The sequence below is a fragment of the Pseudophryne corroboree genome, chromosome 1 (assembly GCF_028390025.1).
Source record: "Pseudophryne corroboree isolate aPseCor3 chromosome 1, aPseCor3.hap2, whole genome shotgun sequence".
Lineage (NCBI taxonomy): Eukaryota > Metazoa > Chordata > Amphibia > Anura > Myobatrachidae > Pseudophryne > Pseudophryne corroboree.
In genome coordinates this window covers 946,677,192-946,697,182 of record NC_086444.1, presented here as the reverse complement: position 1 = coordinate 946,697,182, position 19,991 = coordinate 946,677,192, and the positions used below count along the sequence as shown (strand labels likewise).

The 19,991-nt window shown below is 46.4% G+C and overlaps 1 long non-coding RNA gene across 1 annotated transcript in view; it reads left to right on the top strand.

Moving 5' to 3' along the window:
* Window positions 1-5,055: 5,055 nt before the first annotated feature.
* Window positions 5,056-19,991, top strand: part of LOC134918974 (uncharacterized) — a 42,906-nt gene continuing 27,970 nt past the window's right edge. Inside the window, exon 1 of the long non-coding RNA XR_010177451.1 lies at window positions 5,056-5,206. This is a non-coding gene — a long non-coding RNA (uncharacterized LOC134918974). The remainder of the gene's footprint in view (window positions 5,207-19,991) is intronic.

The window sequence follows — 19,991 nt, the reverse complement described above, 5'->3', positions numbered from 1 at the left end:
AGTCCAGTTCCTGATAGTCAGATTGAAGATGTCAGTGTTGAAGTACACCAGGATGAGGAGGATATGGGTGTTGCTGGCGCTGGGGAGGAAATTGACAAGGAGGATTCTGATGGTGAGGTGGTTTGTTTAAGTCAGGCACCCGGGGAGACACCTGTTGTCCGTGGGAGGAATAGGGCCGTTGACATGCCTGGTGAAAATACCAAAAAAATCAGCTCTTCGGTGTGGAAGTATTTCACCAGAAATGCGGACAACATTTGTCAAGCCGTGTGTTGCCTTTGTCAAGCTGTAATAAGTAGGGGTAAGGACGTTAACCACCTCGGAACATCCTCCCTTATACGTCACCTGCAGCGCATTCATAATAAGTCAGTGACAAGTTCAAAAACTTTGGGCGACAGCGGAAGCAGTCCACTGACCAGTAAATCCCTTCCTCTTGTAACCAAGCTCACGCAAACCACCCCACCAACTCCCTCAGTGTCAATTTCCTCCTTCCCCAGGAATGCCAATAGTCCTGCATGCCATGTCACTGGCAATTCTGACGAGTCCTCTCCTGCCTGGGATTCCTCCGATGCATCCTTGCGTGTAACGCCTACTGCTGCTGGCGCTGCTGTTGTTGCTGCTGGGAGTCGATGGTCATCCCAGAGGGGAAGTCGTAAGCCCACTTTTACTACTTCCACCAAGCAATTGACTGTCCAACAGTCCTTTGCGAGGAAGATGAAATATCACAGCAGTCATCCTGTTGCAAAGCGGATAACTGAGGCCTTGACAACTATGTTGGTGTTAGACGTGCGTCCGGTATCCGCCGTTAGTTCACAGGGAACTAGACAATTTCTTGAGGCAGTGTGCCCCCGTTACCAAATACCATCTAGGTTCCACTTCTCTAGGCAGGCGATACCGAGAATGTACACGGACGTCAGAAAAAGACTCACCAGTGTCCTAAAAAATGCAGTTGTACCCAATGTCCACTTAACCACGGACATGTGGACAAGTGGAGCAGGGCAGGGTCAGGACTATATGACTGTGACAGCCCACTGGGTAGATGTATGGACTCCCGCCGCAAGAACAGCAGCGGCGGCACCAGTAGCAGCATCTCACAAACGCCAACTCTTTCCTAGGCAGGCTACGCTTTGTATCACCGGTTTCCAGAATACGCACACAGCTGAAAACCTCTTACGGCAACTGAGGAAGATCATTGCGGAATGGCTTACCGCAATTGGACTCTCCTGTGGATTTGTGGCATCGGACAACGCCAGCAATATTGTGTGTGCATTAAATATGGGCAAATTCCAGCACGTCCCATGTTTTGCACATACCTTGAATTTGGTGGTGCAGAATTTTTTAAAAAACGACAGGGGCATGCAAGAAATGCTGTCGGTGGCCAGAAGAATTGCGGGACACTTTCGGCGTACAGACACCACGTACAGAAGACTGGAGCACCACCAAAAACGCCTGAACCTGCCCTGCCATCATCTGAAGCAAGAAGTGGTAACGAGGTGGAATTCAACCCTCTATATGCTTCAGAGGTTGGAGGAGCAGCAAAAGGCCATTCAAGCCTATACAATTAAGCACGATATAGGAGGTGGAATGTACCTGTCTCAAGCGCAGTGGAGAATGATTTCAACGTTGTGCAAGGTTCTGCAACCTTTTGAACTTGCCACACGTGAAGTCAGTTCAGACACTGCCAGCCTGAGTCAGGTCATTCCCCTCATCAGGCTTTTGCAGAAGAAGCTGGAGGCATTGAAGGAGGAGCTAAAAGGGAGCGATTCCGCTAGGCATGTGGGACTTGTGGATGGAGCCCTTAATTCGCTTAACAAGGATTCACGGGTGGTCAATCTGTTGAAATCAGAGCACTACATTTTGGCCACCGTGCTCGATCCTAGATTTAAAACCTACCTTGGATCTCTCTTTCCGGCAGACACAAGTCTGCTGGGGTTCAAAGACCTGCTGGTGACAAAATTGTCAAGTCAAGCGGAACGCGACCTGTCAACATCTCCTCCTTCACATTCTCCCGCAACTGGGGGTGCAAGGAAAAGGCTCAGAATTCCGAGCCCACCCGCTGGCGGTGATGCAGGGCAGTCTGGAGCGACTGCTGATGCTGACATCTGGTCCGGACTGAAGGACCTGACAACGATTACGGACATGTCGTCTACTGTCACTGCATATGATTGTCTCACCATTGAAAGAATGGTGGAGGATTATATGAGTGACCGCATCCAAGTAGGCACGTCAGACAGTCCATACTTATACTGGCAGGAAAAAGAGGCAATTTGGAGGCCCTTGCACAAACTGGCTTTATTCTACCTAAGTTGCCCTCCCACAAGTGTGTACTCCGAAAGAGTGTTTAGTGCCGCCGCTCACCTTGTCAGCAATCTGCGTACGAGGTTACTTCCAGAAAATGTGGAGAAGATGATGTTCATTAAAATGAATTATAATCAATTCCTCCGTGGAGACATTGACCAGCAGCAATTGCCTCCACAAAGTACACAGGGAGCTGAGATGGTGGATTCCAGTGGGGACGAATTGATAATCTGTGAGGAGCGGGATGTACACGGTGATATATCGGAGGATGATGATGAGGTGGACATCTTGCCTCTGTAGAGCCAGTTTGTGCAAGGAGAGATTAATTGCTTCTTTTTCGGTGGGGGTCCAAACCAACCCGTCATTTCAGTCACAGTCGTGTGGCAGACCCTGTCACTGAAATGATGGGTTGGTTAAAGTGTGCATGTCCTGTTTATACAACATAAGGGTGGGTGGGAGGGCCCAAGGACAATTCCATCTTGCACCTCTTTTTTCTTTCATTTTTATTTGCGTCATGTGCTGTTTGGAGAGTGTTTTTTGGAAGGGCCATCCTGCGTGACACTGCAGTGCCACTCCTAGATGGGCCAGGTGTTTGTGTCGGCCACTAGGGTCGCTTAGCTTACTCACACAGCTACCTCATTGCGCCTCTTTTTTTCTTCTTTGCGTCATGTGCTGTTTGGGGAGTGTTTTTTGGAAGGGCCATCCTGCGTGACACTGCAGTGCCACTCCTAGATGGGCCAGGTGTTTGTGTCGGCCACTAGGGTCGCTTAGCTTACTCACACAGCTACCTCATTGCGCCTCTTTTTTTCTTCTTTGCGTCATGTGCTGTTTGGGGAGTGATTTTTGGAAGGGCCATCCTGCGTGACACTGCAGTGCCACTCCTAGATGGGCCAGGTGTTTGTGTCGGCCACTAGGGTCGCTTATCTTACTCACACAGCTACCTCATTGCGCCTCTTTTTTTCTTCTTTGCGTCATGTGCTGTTTGGGGAGTGTTTTTTGGAAGGGCCATCCTGCGTGACACTGCAGTGCCACTCCTAGATGGGCCAGGTGTTTGTGTCGGCCACTAGGGTCGCTTAGCTTACTCACACAGCTACCTCATTGCGCCTCTTTTTTTCTTCTTTGCGTCATGTGCTGTTTGGGGAGTGTTTTTTGGAAGGGCCATCCTGCGTGACACTGCAGTGCCACTCCTAGATGGGCCAGGTGTTTGTGTCGGCCACTAGGGTCGCTTAGCTTAGTCATCCAGCGACCTCGGTGCAAATTTTATTAATCACATTCCACAGGATTTGATCGTTAAGGCCCTTCGGTTGTACAGTCTCTAATTTAAAGATCCATCTTGCTTCAATCTTAAGCAGTTTTCCATTTCTGTCTCCACCTCTCTGCTTGCTGGGAACGTGGTCTATAATCATATGTTTCAATGCACTTAACGGGTGTCCTTTAACCGCAAAATGTTGTGCCACTGGCTGATTTGATGTACCGGACTTGATGCCTGCTGAGATGGCTGATCTGTGTAATGCCATTCTCTGTCTCATATCCCTGATGGTTTTTCCCACGTAACCTAGCCCACATGGGCATGTTATCAAATAAACAACGTGGGTCGTAGTGCATGTTAACACGTGTCGGATACTGAAGATCTGCTCTTTTTTGGGGTGTTTAAATGTCGGTCCTACTATCATGTATTTGCAGGTGGTACATCCCAGGCATTTATAACACCCGGGTGGTTTGGTCAAAAAATTCTCAGTGGGGTGGGGGGGGGGGGGGGGGTCCCGAATCCAGTGATGTCAGAATGTACTAATCCTTGATATTTCTCCCCCTGGTAAAGCAACGCAACACATCGTTCTACTGGATTTAAAGCACTGTAACTTCTCATCACTTGCCAGTATGGGCAACAAAGCTTTAGTGGCCCTTTGGAAGTTGCAGTGCTTTAAATCCAGTATACCGATGTGTTGCTTTACCAGGGGGAGAAATATCAAGGAAATATCTTCAGTATCCGACACGTGTTAACATGCACTACGACCCACGTTGTTTATTTGATAACATGCCCATGTGGGCTAGGTTACGTGGGAAAAACCATCAGGGATATGAGACAGAGAATGGCATTACACAGATCAGCCATCTCAGCAGCCATTAAGTTCCGGTACATCAGATCAGCCAGTGGCACAACATTTTGCGGTTACAGGACACCCGTTAAGTGCATTGAAACATATGATTATAGACCACGTTCCCAGCAACCAGAGAGGTGGAGACAGATATGGAAAACTGCTTAAGATGGAAGCAAGATGGATCTTTAAATTAGAGACTGTACAACCGAAGGGCCTTAACGATCAAATCCTGTGGAATGTGATTAATAAACGTTGAAATTCAGGGGTTAATCACTGAGATTGGACCATGTGCTTATACCTCTATGGTGGTGGGCTAGTTTCTGTTCTATTGCATGAAGGGATATTGCCCCCCTATACAGTTTAAGTAAGGGGGATTTTAGATTACCTATATATAAAATACCCTGTTAAGCTAAATGTTGTAGTATGATGTAATAGAGCAGGGCCTGTAGTAGATCTAATTTCCAGTAGACTAATGTAGTTAGTATTGATAGCCTTCCCTGTATATATACCAGTCCACTAGGTGTATATTGAGTGGGTTAAGTAAGTATATGATAAGGATGCACTGAGGTTAAACACTTGTTCACTTTTCCTATTCATTGCAGACCCTGCGCTGACACGCCGCGGCGAGCGGCTTCGGTTACCACGTGACCAGGCCGTGGACCCGTCGTGCTGCCTAGCAACGAGACGCCAGGGAGGGTGAGGCGGTGCGGATGACGTAATTCCCGCAAGACGCAGGAGGCCCCCGGCGCCCGGAGCGGCAAGAAGCGCGGGAGAAGCTCGTCTTCACAGGTGATTGACACTGGCTTTATAAGGTAAGAGAGGGTTATTGCACTGTATATCACACCTTGACAAAGGGGCTACAGGCCCTGAAAGTTTGGACCGTACATGTGATGTGTTTATTTTTCAATACACTTTAACTTTTTACGCAAGACCTGGAGTGACGCAGTTTTTTGCACGTATGTTAAATCTGACACGGAGGGCACCCAGGCTATTAATACAGGAAGGACCAGGAGTGCCGGGCGACATAGCAGTATATATATATATATATATATATATATATATATTTATCAGTAGCGGATCTTGCCACGGGCAAGCAGGACTTTTGCCCGGGGCGCCGCCTTCCGGAGGGCGCCGCACCAGGGCAAGATCTGCTGCTGCTTTGTGCCGCCTGCTGCCGCTGGCCGCTGTCCCCCCACTGCCGCTGTGAAGGGAAACTAGATGCGTACGCGTCTAGTTTCCCTTCGTGGAGAGGTCCTTTACTGTGCGGTGCGCGATGACGTCATCGCGCACCACACAGCAAAGGTCCTCTCCACGAAGGGAACTAGACGCTATGCATCTAGTTTCCCTTCGTGGAGAGGACCTTTGCTGTGCGGTGCGCGATGACGTCATCGCGCACCGCACATCATTTCAGTCTGTACAGGGGGCGTAAATGACCATGCCCCCTGTACGAAGCCACGCCCCCTATTGCCGCCCGGGGTGCTCAGAGCGCCAGAACAGGCCCTGATATATATAAACCATGTCCTGCAATATTCTGTACTGTAAGTTACTTAAAGTGCTTCAGATCTCCTGTGGAGCCATATAAATAAATGATGATGATGATGATAATAATAATAATTTACTGTATGCATTAATAACTTACTATATGCATTCATGGAAAAACAGACCTGTGATGTAAAAAAAAAAAAAAATTACAATGACCACTGATAACTGCTAAAGGCTCCATCTTAATAAATATTTGATAATCTTTTCTATTTAATTATGTCACTAAAAATAGAATAAAATGATACATTTTACATTTGTTATAACTACCATGTAATTTAAAACACTGTCCAGTAGATGGCACTTGGAAAACATATGATTCACTCTCAAATAAAACATGGAAATCTTCACTTACTGCATATTTAGACAGAAGCCATTTCTACTTTTAACTTATGTAGCTAGTTTCTGTTGTTCACCTATGCTATAGATAATGGGCCTAATTCAAGGTTGATTGCAAAACAAAATTTTGCTCTAATGGGCAAAATCAAATGCACTGCAGATTAGACTAGATTGCTTAGAAGTTAAGCACAGATCTCTCTGTGTGTAGGGTGCCGGTGACAGCGATGCGCGGTACCACGAGTTGCTATCACCGGCTCTAGATTTGGCATGCATGCATGCCAAATCTAGTGAGATCGCTCATTTCACCACTGGGTGAAATGAGCGTCCCACCCGTCCCCCCTTCCTCGCTCAGCACACATCGCGCTGTGTGCTGAGCGGGGTAGAGATGTGTGCGGAGCGGGGGGAGAGATGTGTGCGGCGCGGTCTGTGCTAGATCGCTCAGCACACATCTCTCCCAATGTGTATGGGGCTTTAGATTTGGGTGGGTTGTGTTCAAACTGAAACCTAAATTGCAGTGTACAAATAAAGCAGCCAGCATTTACCCTACGCAGAAACAAAATAACCCACTCAAATCTAAAGGGCCCTACACACTGGCCGACCCGCCGCCGAGCTGCCCGACGGCGGATACGGCCGACGAGCGACCCGGCAGCGGGGGGGCAGTGACGGGGGGAGTGAAGTTTCTTCACTCCCCCCGTCACCCGGCTGCATTGAAGTGCAGGCAAATATGGACGAGATCGTCCATATTGGCCTGCATGTACAGCCGACGGGGGACCAGCGATGAACGAGCGCGCGGACGCGCATCGTTCATCGCTGGAGCCTCCACACTGAAAGATATGAACGAGTTCTCGTTCATTTATGAACGAGATCGTTCATATCTTTCAAAAAATCGGCCAGTGTGTAGGGCCTATTACTCTCTCTGCACATGTTATAGCTGGTCCACCTGCAGTGCACATGGGGCCTACTTTAGACCTGATCGCAGCATAGCTAATGAGCAAAACCATGCGTACTGCAGGTGGGGCAGATATAACGTGCAGAGAGAGTTAGATTTGGGTGGGTTATTTTGTTTCTGTGCAGGGTAAATACTGGCGGCTTTATTTTTGCACTGCAATTTAGATTTCAGTATGAACACACCACACCCAAATCTAACTCTCTCTGCACGTTATATCTGCCCCCCCTGCAGTGCACATGGTTTTGCCCATTAGCTAACAAATTACAGGTGCTCGGTTTCCCTTATTCCTAGCTAATTAATTACAGAAGCAAATTACAACAATGCTGTGCACAGGACACATTGGGGTATATTTACAAAAATTCGTATTTTCCCGACTGAGGTTAAAGTTCAATCACGAATGACATCGAAAGTGTAAAGTTGCAACTTTTTGAATTTATTACGACTAATTTACTAAGCTGTCGTATTCTGCATTTTCGTATTTATCGATGTCGATGTCATTCGTTTTTTTTTGCAGTGTTTTACGTGAGTGACTTGTAAAACACTGCCGACTTTAACACAATGAATCTCGGCCATTATGAGAGATCCGTGCTGGGCTTCATTGTGCACCTTTATTAAAATAGAATTAATTGTTAAAATGTAAAAAAAAAATGCGTGGGGCCCCCCCTCCTAAGCCAAACCAGCCTAGGGCTCTTTGAGCCGGTCCTGGTTGTAAAAATATGGGGGGGGAAAATGACAGGGGTTCCCCCATATTTAAACAACCAGCACCGGGCTCTGCGCCTGGTCCTGGTTCCAAAAATACGGGGGACAAAAAGCGTAGGGGTCCCCCATATTTCTGAAACCAGCACCGGGCTCCACTAGCCCGATACATAATGCCACAGCCGGGGGACACTTTTATCTAGGTCCCTGTGGCCCTGGCATTAAATACCCAACTAGTCACCCCTGGCCGGGGTACCCTGGAGGAGTGGGGACCCCTTCAATCAAGGGGTCCCTCCCCTCCAGCCACCCAAGGGCCAGGGGTGAAGCCCGAGGCTGTCCCCCCCATCCAAGGGCTGCGGATGGGGGGCTGATAGCCTTTTTGTCAAAAAATGAATATTGTTTTTAGTAGCAGTACTACAAGTCCCAGCAAGCCTCCTCCGCAAGCTGGTACTTGGAGAACCACAAGTACCAGCATGCGGTGGAAAACCGGGCCCGCTGGTACCTGTAGTACTACTACTACTAAAAAAATACCCCAATAAAAACAGAAGACACACACCTTGAAAGTAAAAGTTTAATACATACATCCACACCTCCATACACACATACTTACCTATGTTCACACGAGGGTCGGTCCTCTTCTCCATGTAGAATCCATGGGGTACCTGTTGAAAAAATTATACTCACAAAATCCAGTGTAGATGGCTCCTCTTCTTTTCTATTTGTAATCCTGGTACTTTGCAAAATAACAAAACGGACACCCGACCTCGCACTGAAAGGGGCCCCATGTTTTCACATGGGACCCCTTTCCCCGAATGCCAGGAACCCCCCCTGACTTCTGTCTAAGAGGGTTCCATCAGCCAATCAGAGAGCGCCACGTTGTGGCACCCTCCTGATTGGCTGTGTGCTCCTGTAGTGTATGTCAGGTAGCACACGGCAGTGTTACAATGTAGCGCCTATGCGCTCCATTGTAACCAATGGTGGGAACTTTGTGGTCAGCGGTGAGGTTACTTTCGGTCAACCGCTGACCACAAAGTTCCCACCATTGGTTACAATGGAGCGCATAGGCGCTACATTGTAACACTGCCGTGTGCTACCTGACATACACTACAGGAGCACACAGCCAATCAGGAGGGTGCCACAACGTGGCGCTCCCTGATTGGCTGATGGAACCCTCTTAGACAGAAGTCAGGGGGGGTTCCTGGCATTCGGGGAAAGGGGTCCTATGTGAAAACATGGGGCCCCTTTCAGTGCGAGGTCGGGTGTCCGTTTTGTTATTTTGTAAAGTACCAGGATTACAAATAGAAAAGAAGTGGAGCCATCTACACTGGATTTTGTGAGTATAATCTTTTTAACAGGTACCCCATGGATTCTACATGGAGAAGAGGACCGACCCTCGTGTGAACATAGGTAAGTATGTGTGTATGGAGGTGTGGATGTATGTATTAAACTTTTACTTTCAAGGTGTGTGTTTACTGTTTTTATTGGGGTATTTTTTAGTATTAGTACTACAGGTACCAGCGGGCCCGGTTTTCCACCGCATGCTGGTACTTGTGGTTCTCCAAGTACCAGCTTGCGGGGGAGGCTTGCTGGGACTTGTAGTACTGCTACTAAAAACAATATTCATTTTTTGACAAAAAGGCTATCAGCCCCCCATCCGCAGCCCTTGGATGGGGGGGACAGCCTCGGGCTTCACCCCTGGCCCTTGGGTGGCTGGAGGGGGGGGACCCCTTGATTAAAGGGGTCCCCACTCCTCCAGGGTACCCCGGCCAGGGGTGACTAGTTGGGTATGTAATGCCAGGGCCGCAGGGACCTAGATAAAAGTGTCCCCCGGCTGTGGCATTATGTATCTGGCTACTGGAGCCGGTGCTGGTTTCAGAAATACGGGGGACCCCTACACTTTTTGTCCCCCGTATTTTTGGAACCAGGACCAGGCGCAGAGCCCGGTGCTGGTTGTTTAAATATGGGGGAACCCCTGTCACTTTTTCCCCCCATATTTTTTCAACCAGGGCCTGCTCAAAGAGCCCGAGGCTGGTTTGGCTTAGGAGGGGGGACCCCACGCATTCAAAAAAAAAAAAAAAAAAAACACTTTCCCACCCCTTCCCACTGAAAAACATGCACGGATCTCATGGATCCGTGCATGCCTATCCGAACACGGTAAAAAAAAGCAGGTCTGTTTTTTTTTAGCACTTTTTCACGATTTGTATTTTAGCACGGCAGGGTTTGGCTATTGTCGGCAGTGTTTGTGATTTGCACTTTTTAGTAAATGACCGATTTCTACCAAATTCCTGCCGTATTTGACCGATGGTGTATTGATTCGTAATTTTTTCCTAGGACTTCCAAAATAATATGAATGCCCTCATCACTGCCGTGATTTGAGTTTAGTAAATTCCCGAGATGACACTTTGAAGAAAAAACATCATCTCGGTCAAAATCGGGACCTTAGTAAATATACCCCATGATCTGTAAATTATTGTACTGTATTTGGTGTACACAGGATGAACACAGCAGTTTGTCTTTAATTGGAACAAAATCATAGTTAACACATTAAGCAATATGTGTAATAGCCTACAAGTTGCAGGCGACCTAGCTGCTATGTTTAAAATGGTATGTTTTTCAAAGACAAAACCAACCTGGTTTTGCCTTTGAAAATATTGGCGCTTTAAATCCTTTGGGTAATTGCTTACATCTTGCAAACTATCATATTTACCCTTACCTTTCCTACCTGCCATTTTCCTTTCTTACAGTGATCAGATATATAAAAAAAACAAATTCCTCCAGCACACCATAATGGACAAGCAAAACAAACATACATCCTATATGATAATTGTAATGCAGAGATCCCAGATGCATATATTTGCAAACATATGGTAAGCAACCAGGGGATGTGGTTAAGATACCGGCTATTGGTATCTCGGCAGTTGAAATACTGACCATAAGTATAGCGAGTGGGTTAAGGTTAGGTGCAACCCGGGGGGGGGGGGGGGTTTAGGGTTAGGCTGGAAGGGGAGGTTAGGATTATCCTGTGGGAAGGGGTGTTAGGGTTAGTCACCATTGGGGGGAAGGTTAGAGTTAGGCTGCGGGGATGGGCGGTTATGGGGTAGAGGAGAGAGGATAGCATACTTACCTCGCCCCTGTTGGGATTTCAAAGATTGGGATGCCAGCATCGGTGTTGTGACCGCTGGTATCCATCCTTCGGTCACACATCCCAAACCCGCCACCAGCCGCTGCAAGGCATCTCTGCTCTGGTGGTGATAATACAAAGTTACAACCAACTCACCTGGAAGCTCCTTTAGAATCTCCTACATGGCACTACAAGTATCAGCATACCCTCCAACTACTAATCCCATCTATACCTCTCAGAACATTTGTTTATTAGTCTAGATTAACGACATCCTTACATGCACAAAAGATGGACCAATAAATTGATTTGAACAATAATCAGATATAAGTCACTTCTAGGGTCACTGAGAGGGGGAGGGGGATGCAAAATAGCCAGGCCTGTCCAGGGGCCAGGGAGTTCAGGGGAGATATTAAACAACCTTGCACCCTCACACCATAGGACTAAGGGGTCTATTTACTAAGCCTTGGATGGAGATAAAGTCACTGGAGATAAAGTACCAGCCAATCGGCTCCTAACTGCTATGTACAGACTGTGTTTGAAAAATGACAGAAGCTGATTGGCTGGTACTTTATCTCCAGCGACTTTTTCTCCATCCAAGGCTTAGTAAATTGACCCCCTATATTCCATACCTGATGTTTTCTCATCCCTTCCAGTTGCCATGGCACCTCAGTGTTAGGGACTGCCCAGCGTCTTGGTTGTCCTCACAGGCAAACACAGAGGGGTTTCTCAGTTGCCCACAACCTGGAGAGCAGCCACTAGATGCGGTATAAACGGTGGGATGGAGTTGCTGTACATGCCTAGTGGCAGCAGCTTTTCCTGCCAAGTCTGCTGTGTATGTGTACCTGTGGATCTGAGTGCTCTATCATCACACCAGAGAGATAATCTGTTGTGTAAAGGGGACGGGGCTAAAATGCCCATGTGCATCATTTAGCCACACCCCTTCCCCGTAGACCAGCTTATCACAGCATTTTTGGGGTAGGGCTTAGTGACTAACAGCCAGCTTCTCCCCCCCGAAGTGTCATTCAGCATCCAAGGTAGGCAATAGTACTTCATAGTAGTTATTATAGAGCTTACAGGGCCCAGAAATGAATGCAGTGTCACTTCTGTATGCAGTAGTGTGATGTTTTTGCATGGGAATTGCACTGCACATGTGTAGTGATGGTCTTGCAATGATCACAAAATGATTGACAATTAGGGAGGCAACGGGAGAGTAGTGACTCAAACACAAGAGTGTTGTGACCATTTTCGAGGCATGTCACAGCTTGCGATTGTGATCCTTTATGCAGTTACAATGACTTTGTCTTCTTGCTTCCAGCAGCCATGCTGCACAACCATAAGTTTACCCAGAAGGTCAATGTTTGAACTAGAGATGAGCGGGTTCGGTTCCTCTGAATCCGAACCCGCCCGAACTTCAGGTTTTTTACACGGGTCCGAGCAGGCTCGGATCTTCCCGCCTTGCTCGGCTAACCCGAGCGCGCCCGAACGTCATCATCACGCTGTCGGATTCTCGCGAGGCTCGGTTTCTATCGCGAGACTCGGATTCTATATAAGGAGCCGCGCGTCGCCGCCATTTTCACACGTGCATTGAGAGTCATAGGGAGAGGACGTGGCTGGCGTCCTCTCCGTTTAGAGAAGAGAGAGACACAGTATTTTCGGGGAGCATTATTAGGAGGAGTACTACTGTATACTACTATACTACTTGCTGAAGTGATATTTATAGATTAGATAGTGTGACTGTAAGTGTATTATCTGACTTGTGGGGGAGACACTGACAGTGGGGAGCAGTTAGAGTCTGAGAGCAGGACTCAGGAGTACATATAACGTACAGTGCACACTTTTGCTGCCAGAGTCAGTGCCACACTGCCATTGTTGTGACCACACTGACCACCAGTATAATAATATATTTTGTGATTGTCTGCTTAGGCCTCGGAGTACTAGTTGCAAGTTGCAACGTGACCTGTCCTGAAGTGACCACCAGTTTAATAATCAATCACCACCAGTTTAATATATATATATATATATATATATATATATATATATAATTGTATATAATATATATATATATATATATATAATATTGTATACCACCTACCCGTGGTTTTTTTTTTTCATTCTTCTTTATACATACTACTATAGTAGCTTACTGTAGCAGTCTGCGGTGCTGTACTGACCTGACAGTGTCCAGCAGGTCCGTCATCAGTCATTACATAATAAATATATATAGTACCTATCCGGCTGCAGTACTAGTGATATTATATTGATTTCATCTCATTATCAATAATTTATCACCCAGTCTAGACTCTATATTAGCAGCAGACACAGTACGTTAGTCCACGGCTGTAGCTACCTCTGTGTCGGCACTCGGCAGTCCATCCATAATTGTATACCACCTACCCGTGTTTTTTTTTTTTCTTTCTTCTTTGTACATACTAATATAGAGTATAGTAGCTTACTGTAGCAGTCTGCGGTGCTGCTGAGCTGACAGTGTCCAGCAGGTCCGTCATCAGTCATCATTACCTAATAAATATATTATCTACCTGTCCGGCTGCAGTACTAGTGATATTATATATACATACATATATATATTGATTTCATCTCATTATCAATCATCCAGTCTATATTAGCAGCAGACACAGTACGTTAGTCCATGGCTGTAGCTACCTCTGTGTCGGCACTCAGCAGTCCATCCATAATTGTATACCACCTACCCGTGGTTTTTTTCTTTCTTTCTTCTTTGTACATACTACTATAGTATAGTAGCTTACTGTAGCAGTCTGCGGTGCTGCTGAGCTGACAGTGTCCAGCAGGTCCGTCATCAGTCATCATTACCTAATAAATATATTATCTACCTGTCCGGCTGCAGTACTAGCGATATTATATATACATACATATATATATTGATTTCATCTCATTATCAATCATCCAGTCTATATTAGCAGCAGACACAGTACGTTAGTCCACGGCTGTAGCTACCTCTGTGTCGGCACTCGGCAGTCCATCCATAATTGTATACCACCTACCCGTGGTTTTTTTTTTTCTTTCTTCTTTGTACATACTACTATAGAGTATAGTAGCTTACTGTAGCAGTCTGCGGTGCTGCTGAGCTGACAGTGTCCAGCAGGTCCGTCATCAGTCATCATTACCTAATAAATATATTATCTACCTGTCCGGCTGCAGTACTAGTGATATTATATATACATACATATATATATTGATTTCATCTCATTATCAATCATCCAGTCTATATTAGCAGCAGACACAGTACGTTAGTCCACGGCTGTAGCTACCTCTGTGTCGGCACTCAGCAGTCCATCCATAATTGTATACCACCTACCCGTGGTTTTTTTTTTCTTTCTTCTTTGTACATACTACTATAGAGTATAGTAGCTTACTGTAGCAGTCTGCGGTGCTGCTGAGCTGACAGTGTCCAGCAGGTCCGTCATCAGTCATCATTACCTAATAAATATATTATCTACCTGTCCGGCTACAGTACTAGTGATATTATATATACATACATATATATATATATTGATTTCATCTCATTATCAATCATCCAGTCTATATTAGCAGCAGACACAGTACGTTAGTCCACGGCTGTAGCTACCTCTGTGTCGGCACTCAGCAGTCCATCCATAATTGTAAACCACCTACCCGTGGTTTTTTTTTTTCTTTCTTCTTTGTACATACTACTATAGAGTATAGTAGCTTACTGTAGCAGTCTGCGGTGCTGCTGAGCTGACAGTGTCCAGCAGGTCCGTCATCAGTCATCATTACCTAATAAATATATTATCTACCTGTCCGGCTGCAGTACTAGTGATATTATATATACATACATATATATATTGATTTCATCTCATTATCAATCATCCAGTCTATATTAGCAGCAGACACAGTACGTTAGTCCACGGCTGTAGCTACCTCTGTGTCGGCAGTGGGCACTCGGCAGTCCATCCATAATTGTATACCACCTACCCGTGGTTTTTTTTTTCTTCTTTCTTCTTTGTACATACTACTATAGTATAGTAGCTTACTGTAGCAGTCTGCGGTGCTGCTGAGCTGACAGTGTCCAGCAGGTCCGTCATCAGTCATCATTACCTAATAAATATATTATCTACCTGTCCGGCTGCAGTACTAGTGATATTATATATACATACATATATATATTGATTTCATCTCATTATCAATCATCCAGTCTATATTAGCAGCAGACACAGTACGTTAGTCCACGGCTGTAGCTACCTCTGTGTCGGCACTCGGCAGTCCATCCATAAGTATACTAGTATCCATCCATCTCCATTGTTTACCTGAGGTGCCTTTTAGTTGTGCCTATTAAAATATGGAGAACAAAAATGTTGAGGTTCCAAAATTAGGGAAAGATCAAGATCCACTTCCACCTCGTGCTGAAGCTGCTGCCACTAGTCATGGCCGAGACGATGAAATGCCAGCAACGTCGTCTGCCAAGGCCGATGCCCAATGTCAGAGCCGGCCTTAGGCATAGGCAAACTAGGCAAATGCCTAGGGCATTTGGTATGCTTAGGGGAACCAGCAGCTTCTGCTGATTAAAATGATATGCGGCATGCCTATATTCTGTGTGTGACTGCGGCTGTATCTGCATACAAATGCAACGTTTCAGTGTATTCCTGGAAATCACTGTAACGTATCATTTCATATGCAGATACAGCCGCAGTCGCACACAGAATGTAGGCAAGCTGCATATCATTTTAATCAGCAGAAGCTGCTTGTGCGTCGTAGCCACATAGTAATGCAAATAATATGCATTTTCATAAACAAAAGGCGCCCGACGTTAGCAGAGCTGCCAGCTTACTCATGCCAGGCATTTCTTGCAGAACTAGTGGCGGTGCTAGGGGGCACCAGCCAAAATCTTGCCTAGGGCATCATATTGGTTAGGGCCGGCTCTGCCCAATGTCATAGTACAGAGCATGTCAAATCCAAAACACCAAATATCAGTAAAAAAAGGACTCCAAAACCTAAAATAAAATTGTCGGAGGAGAAGCGTAAACTTGCCAATATGCCATTTACCACACGGAGTGGCAAGGAACGGCTGAGGCCCTGGCCTATGTTCATGGCTAGTGGTTCAGCTTCACATGAGGATGGAAGCACTCAGCCTCTCGCTAGAAAACTGAAAAGACTCAAGCTGGCAAAAGCACCGCAAAGAACTGTGCGTTCTTCAAAATCCCAAATCCACAAGGAGAGTCCAATTGTGTCGGTTGCGATGCCTGACCTTCCCAACACTGGACGTGAAGAGCATGCGCCTTCCACCATTTGCACGCCCCCTGCAAGTGCTGGAAGGAGCACCCGCAGTCCAGTTCCTGATAGTCAGATTGAAGATAAACAAACGGGAGAAAGAAGAAAAAAAAAAAAAAAATAAAAAAAAATTCTTGATCCGTGTTTCTTTATCCATTTGTATCTATACGGACGGGTAATTTTTATCACCCGTTCCTAATAACTACAGCCTAATTGATCTCCATTATCCTTTCTAGGGTTTTTTTCATAAATCTATATATCTTCGTTTTTTTCATAAATCTATATATCTTCCTTTTTCGTGGACTCTCATTTGTGATCCAGGGACACAATACCACCGGTGTGGGACTTGATGTCTCCTGCCTAACACAAAAAGCAGATCCACACTGTATCTATAAGACCCAGCTAATTATCCCCCCCTATATAGGTGCACTCTCATTGGACGTCTGACCAAATCCTTCTACTATCAAACCACACTGCTAATGCCCGATCCCGTCCGATCTTGGAAGCGAAACAGTGTGGGCTGAGTTAGTACCTGAGGTGGAGACTCACAGGGAATACTCAGTGTTGTAGAACATCAATCATTGCATATGATGTGTGGTATGTGACTCCAACAGCAGCATCACCATTTGTTCCTATCCTTTTCTTTCTTTACCCTGGTATATCCTTTGATTTGTTTCTATTATTACTTATTGCCATAATAGCTGTTATTTCTTCATTAGGATTATGACAGAATCTAAAATCAATTGACTTAATTGATCTCATTAATACAGATCATCTGTACTGGCCGGGTGAGAAAGGGTTTATGACTTGCAGTGTCTCTACCCCTCTCCATCTCATTTCCTGAGGCAGGACCAGAACATTTTTATCTGGGATCATTCACATCTCCTCAACCAGGGGCAATTATATTCTTAATATTTCCAAATAAATTTTGTTTTATCTGCTGACTAATCAACCTAGTGTTATTCATTCTAGTTATTTAACTACCATTAATGAGTGCGCCCACACAAGAGCCTTCTTCTTTCTCCCTTTTGTTTATGCATATGTCACTGGCTCTGGGCGCACCCCCAAACTGGACATTATATTAAAGATTTTACTTGAAAATTGTCCAAATTTGGTTTTTCTGTAATCAAAAACTATTTTTAGACCGGTGCCGGGTCGCCCCCTTTGTGTAACAGATTGAAGATGTCAGTGTTGAATTACACCAGGATGAGGAGGATATGGGTGTTGCTGGCGCTGGGGAGGAAATTGACCAGGAGGATTCTGATGGTGAGGTGGTTTGTTTAAGTCAGGCACCCGGGGAGACACCTGTTGTCCGTGGGAGGAATATGGCCACTGACATGCCTGGTGAAAATACCAAAAAAATCAGCTCTTCGGTGTGGAAGTATTTCAACAGAAATGCGGACAACAGGTGTCAAGCCGTGTGTTGCCTTTGTCAAGCTGTAATAAGTAGGGGTAAGGACGTTAACCACCTCGGAACATCCTCCCTTATACGTCACCTGCAGCGCATTCATAATAAGTCAGTGACAAGTTCAAAAACTTTGGGTGACAGCGGAAGCAGTACACTGACCAGTAAATCCCTTCCTCTTGTAACCAAGCTCACGCAAACCACCCCACCAACTCCCTCAGTGTCAATTTCCTCCTTCCCCAGGAATGCCAATAGTCCTGCATGCCATGTCACTGGCAATTCTGACGATTCCTCTCCTGCCTGGGATTCCTCCGATGCATCCTTGCGTGTAACGCCTACTGCTGCTGGCGCTGCTGTTGTTGCTGCTGGGAGTCGATGGTCATCCCAGAGGGGAAGTCGTAAGACCACTTTTACTACTTCCACCAAGCAATTGACTGTCCAACAGTCCTTTGCGAGGAAGATGAAATATCACAGCAGTCATCCTACTGCAAAGCGGATAACTGAGGCCTTGGCATCCTGGGTGGTGAGAAACGTGGTTCCGGTATCCATCATTACTGCAGAGCCAACTAGAGACTTGTTGGAGGTACTGTGTCCCCGGTACCAAATACCATCTAGGTTCCATTTCTCTAGGCAGGCGATACCGAAAATGTACACAGACCTCAGAAAAAGAGTCACCAGTGTCCTAAAAAATGCAGCTGTACCCAATGTCCACTTAACCACGGACATGTGGACAAGTGGAGCAGGGCAGGGTCAGGACTATATGACTGTGACAGCCCACTGGGTAGATGTATGGACTCCCGCCGCAAGAACAGCAGCGGCGGCACCAGTAGCAGCATCTCGCAAACGCCAACTCTTTCCTAGGCAGGCTACGCTTTGTATCACCGGTTTCCAGAATACGCACACAGCTGAAAACCTCTTACGGCAACTGAGGAAGATCATCGCGGAATGGCTTACCCCAATTGGACTCTCCTGTGGATTTGTGGCATCGGACAACGCCAGCAATATTGTGTGTGCATTAAATATGGGCAAATTCCAGCACGTCCCATGTTTTGCACATACCTTGAATTTGGTGGTGCAGAATTATTTAAAAAACGACAGGGGCGTGCAAGAGATGCTGTCGGTGGCCAGAAGAATTGCGGGACACTTTCGGCGTACAGGCACCACGTACAGAAGACTGGAGCACCACCAAAAACTACTGAACCTGCCCTGCCATCATCTGAAGCAAGAAGTGGTAACGAGGTGGAATTCAACCCTCTATATGCTTCAGAGGTTGGAGGAGCAGCAAAAGGCCATTCAAGCCTATACAATTGAGCACGATATAGGAGGTGGAATGCACCTGTCTCAAGCGCAGTGGAGAATGATTTCAACGTTGTGCAAGGTTCTGATGCCCTTTGAACTTGCCACACGTGAAGTCAGTTCAGACACTGCCAGCCTGAGTCAGGTCATTCCCCTCATCAGGCTTTTGCAGAAGAAGCTGGAGACATTGAAGGAGGAGCTAACACGGAGCGATTCCGCTAGGCATGTGGGACTTGTGGATGGAGCCCTTAATGCGCTTAACAAGGATTCACGGGTGGTCAATCTGTTGAAATCAGAGCACTACATTTTGGCCACCGTGCTCGATCCTAGATTTAAAGCCTACCTTGGATCTCTCTTTCCGGCAGACACAAGTCTGCTGGGGTTGAAAGACCTGCTGGTGAGAAAATTGTCAAGTCAAGCGGAACGCGACCTGTCAACATCTCCTCCTTCACATTCTCCCGCAACTGGGGGTGCGAGGAAAAGGCTCAGAATTCCGAGCCCACCCGCTGGCTGGAGCGACTGCTGATGCTGACATCTGGTCCGGACTGAAGGACCTGACAACGATTACGGACATGTCGTCTACTGTCACTGCATATGATTCTCTCAACATTGAAAGAATGGTGGAGGATTATATGAGTGACCGCATCCAAGTAGGCACGTCACACAGTCCGTACTTATACTGGCAGGAAAAAGAGGCAATTTGGAGGCCCTTGCACAAACTGGCTTTATTCTACCTAAGTTGCCCTCCCACAAGTGTGTACTCCGAAAGAGTGTTTAGTGCCGCCGCTCACCTTGTCAGCAATCGGCGTACGAGGTTACATCCAGAAAATGTGGAGAAGATGATGTTCATTAAAATGAATTATAATCAATTCCTCCGTGGAGACATTGACCAGCAGCAATTGCCTCCACAAAGTACACAGGGAGCTGAGATGGTGGATTCCAGTGGGGACGAATTGATAATCTGTGAGGAGGGGGATGTACACGGTG